Genomic DNA, 4374 nt, shown 5'->3' on the forward strand with positions numbered 1-4374 from the left:
GGCAGTGACTGGGTCTTCGGGGCACTTAATGCCATGGTTGGCACAGAACAAGCATTCAAGGGTCTAGTGCATGGTTTCCCATGGGGTTTCCAGTGTCCCTGCTCCTGCGAAGGCCTGTTCCTTCATTTCATCAGGGACTTCTTCATAGCCAGGGCCAAGAGTTGGTCATTCGAATGAATGTGACGTCCACAGCTGTCGGAGGTTCTTGGAGATCATCTGGACTAGCGGTTCTCAAAGTGTGTTCTCTGGACGAGCAGCAGCTGCGTCACCTGACTGCGTGTTAGAAATGCAAACCATTGGGCCTTCCCCCAGACCTACTGAACCAAGTAGTTTGGGGGTGCAGCCAGCAACCTGTGCTTTCATGAAACCTCCAGGGGATTCACACACATGCTCAAGCCTGAGCAATTCTGACCTTGAGTCGACCAGCACATTCATCTATATCTTATTTGAGGGGAAACTGAGGCCCAAGGAGATAGTATGATTTCCCCGAGATCTCATACAAGGGGAGGGGGGATGAGGTTAAGACTCTGAGATGGGCAGTTTAGCCTTGGACTTCTTCTCATTCTCACTCTTGTAAGGATTTCTACTTGTAAGTCCAACACCAGGTTTTCAAGCCCTCAAATATGCTAGCCATCAAAGACAATGTTTTGGTCAATCCTTCCCAAAATACCCCGTGGTGGATAGCTATCATTCTTTTTGACTGTCCAATATCAAAACACCTTTACTATTACTAGAAAAATTATCCAAAATTGGGAAATAAGGCAAAAAGATAATCATATGTCTTTCCAAAGAATAAAATAAATATCCATTGGTCTGTAGTGATATAAATAAATAGATGGAGGAGAAAGGGAGGAGTGTTCCTTACACAATTCGAATTAAACAACATAGGAAGAGGAGGGAAATAAAAAATCGCCATTAGAGCACCACAGCGCTAATGGCCCCGCAGCGTCTGTGCAGGAATGGTCAATGCGTTGGCACAGCTTGTAGCAGAAACAGGAGTTTGCACAGCCTCGCAGCACCTCCCCCAGACGTTTAACTCACACCCACAAATTCTTGGTTATTCCTCCTCCAGGAGGTGGAGCGGGGCTCCCCAGCCATTGACCATAGCAGGACGTGGTGACCTGCCTCTAAAGCAGGGACAGAAGGAAAGACAGCGACTGGGTGGGGCAGACACACGGCTGACACCACTCTGAGCGAGGTAGCAAGGCAGTCACCACCGGTCAGTGGGTATGAGGGACCCAGAATGGAAGGGGTCTCCCCCAAGTCCACAAGATTGGCCTCCTCACAAAGAAACATCAGACCAACCCCAATCGAGGGACATTCTACAAAATCCCTGACTGGCACTCTTCAAAAGTGTGCAGCTCAGGAAAACCAACGGAAGGACTGACAAGCTGTCACAGACTGGAGACCGAGGGGACACTAGGGTTGCATGCAATCTTGGAGGGAACCCTGACAGGGAACATTAGTGAACAAACTTTACTGGTGTTAATTTCTTAGCTTTGCTCAACCACAGTTAGGTAAGATATTCGTATTTAGGAGAAGCTAGGTATGTGAGAACTCTGCACTCTCTGTAATGTTTCTGTGTACCTAAATTGATTTCAAAATAAAATGTTTTTTAAAACTCCAGTTCCTCTGTCACACTAGCTACATTTCAAGTGCTCAATAGCCACAGGGTTGGCTCCTATCATGGACTGCACAGAGATGGAGCAATTGCATCACCGCAGAAAGTTCTAATGGACAGCACCAGTCTCGGAATTGGACTTTATTTGGCATGATTTATTACGGATCAGTCCGAGAGCCTGTGGACTTGTAGAAACTGATGATGCAAATGATTTCTATCGAGTCGAGACGATAACCCCAGAAGTGATAGTTTTATCGACTGTAGGATGTTAGCCAGTTGAAAACTTATCTACCTGAGCGTTTTAGTCCAACATTCATTTCTTCAACAATGACGGAGAGACAGATGAGAGATGTCAGTTTCTTGTATTGTCCCTTGAGCCAGTTGCTTGCTGCTCGATGCCTAAGCTGAAACCCTTGGCACATGCCCTCTCTGTCTGAGGATGAAGTGTTGACAGTTTGTGACTTAGGTTTGGTGGAAAGCAGAGCCTGCCTCCTGCTACTGAAGCTGAAAGGTAACAGGTTTTTTGCCTTCTTTGTAGCGAGGGTGTGGGCATGTGAAAAAACCGTTTCTCCCCTCAGGACACCTCCACACAAAATGCTTGGGGTTTCCACTCTAAGCAAGTCTCCGGTTCTCTGTGGACGCCACCTGGTTGTCCCACAAGTCAACTCAGTTGTGACCCTGGCTGCCCAGGGTTAGTGCAGGCCCCACGGGACTGCCCCCCATCCGCTTCAGACGCCAACCACAAGGGTGGGTCCCCAGGTTACCCACACTTCTGTCCAACGTGGCTACAAAGTTGGGGTTCCCACAACCCCCCTCAGGATCAATAATTGGCTAGAACGGCTCACAGAACTCAGAGAGCCATTTACTTATGTTTCTGGCTTATTATAAAGAATGTGACAAAGGATACAGCGGCACAGCCAGAGGAAGAGGCATAAAGGGGGAGGCCCGGAACGGTCCCGAGGGCAGGAGCTTCTGTCCCCATGGAGTTGGGGTACGCCAGCCTCCTGGCATGTGGATGCACAGAGGAGAAGAGGCAGGGAGGGTGGGGCTGCAAGTTCCAAGCTCCTAACCATGACTTGGTCTTTCTGGTAACCACCCCCATCCTGGAGATATTGGGGAGCCCACCAGGAGTCACCTCATTAGAGCCAAAGATGCTCCCCCATCACTCAGGAAATTCCTAGGGTTTTAAGACCTCTGGGTGAGGCACTGGAGGCTGAGACCAAATCCATACTTTTTATTGTGTCACAATATGTGACCATGACAATACAGTCAGACTGTGGACTAGGGGCTGGTGACATGAAGTAGCAGGGATGGTGGAAAGTTAGTAGTTGCAGGGAGAGGTGGCAATTGCTCCATCTCTGGGGCCACAGGGGCTGAGCCGTTAGTGGCTGCCAACCCCCTGCTCGGGGTCGGGGTCCCATGCATCCTTTCATAAACTCTGTTCTGCTTGGATCAATCAGAGGAGTCATGTTGTTCAGCCGATGGGCCGACCCAGGACCTCCTGGGACGTGGTGGCAGACACACGCTTTCTCCTTTTCTCACCGGAAGTCCACAGTTCTGGAGATGACTCAGTCGCTGGCTGGGGGACTACACCACGGTTCTGACTAAAACCACCTCCTGACTCTTGCTGGGAGAGGAAACCTTTTGAAGCTTTTCATTTATCCTCTCATACTTCCAGCAAATTGACCTACAGCCTCTCAGATGAAAAGGCTTATCTGCTAACCAACCTCCCTACTTCCTTCTTTTGGGGAGAGCGTCCCAAGCTTTGGTCCGGGCTGCAGGGCTGGCTTCATGAGTCTGTGTCCCCGTGCGGTGTCACACTTGTTCTAGTGCTCTGTTGTCATGGTCTTGACATTCTTAATGATTCTCGAACAAGGGGTCCTCCACTTTTATTTTGCACTGGACCCTCCAAATTATTAACAGTTTTCTTGACATCTAATTTATATTGCCTTGAAATTCCCCCACTTCAAGTGGGTTTTTTTTAGTGTAGTCACAGAGTTGTGCTACCACCATCACTATCTAATTCTAGAACATTCCAACACCCCCCAAAATAAACCCTGTCCCCATTAACAGTCACTCTCCTCAGACTGTAGTAACCATTAATCTACTTTTTATTGTTGTGGATTTGCCTCTTCTGGACATTCTATATGAATGGAGTCATATCATAAGTGGCCCTTTGTGTCTGGCTTCTGTCACTCAGCATCATGTTTTCAGGGCTCATCCATGTCGCAGCGAGTGTCAGCAGTTCGTTCCTGTTTACAGTTGAGTAATATGGGATCAGCAGTTTTTCAACAAGCCCCCGAGGCCTGATGGCGCTGGTCCACCTGCTTGGCAACACTGCCCGATGCCTACTTTCCCCATTTCTCAGAAACAAGAACAATTTAAAGGGGAGATGAAGAAAGAGATTGGGGGCAGAAACGTGCCTCTAAATCAAGACCACCTGGCACAACATCATGCGAAAGGAAAACACCCAATTTGTCTTTGCCTTCCTGAAAGCTGCAACATGGGACAGAGATGCCCACGGGGGAGAAAAGCGACGGATCCTGGGCTGGCCGAGTGGCTCAGTTGGTTAAGGGGCTCGCTCAAGAGTTTGAGCTCTGAGCAACAGCGGTTCGAGTCCAGCCTGAGCTGAGCAGCCGCTGAGCTGCCAACAGGTAGCAGGATGGCTCAGCTAAAAAATAATAATAATAATAATTTTTTTCTCTATCTTTCCACTTCCACACACAAAGTCTGGTTTTCAGCTACAAGGATCA

Source organism: Hipposideros armiger, unplaced genomic scaffold (genome assembly GCF_001890085.2).
Source record: "Hipposideros armiger isolate ML-2016 unplaced genomic scaffold, ASM189008v1 scaffold_128, whole genome shotgun sequence".
Taxonomy (NCBI): domain Eukaryota; kingdom Metazoa; phylum Chordata; class Mammalia; order Chiroptera; family Hipposideridae; genus Hipposideros; species Hipposideros armiger.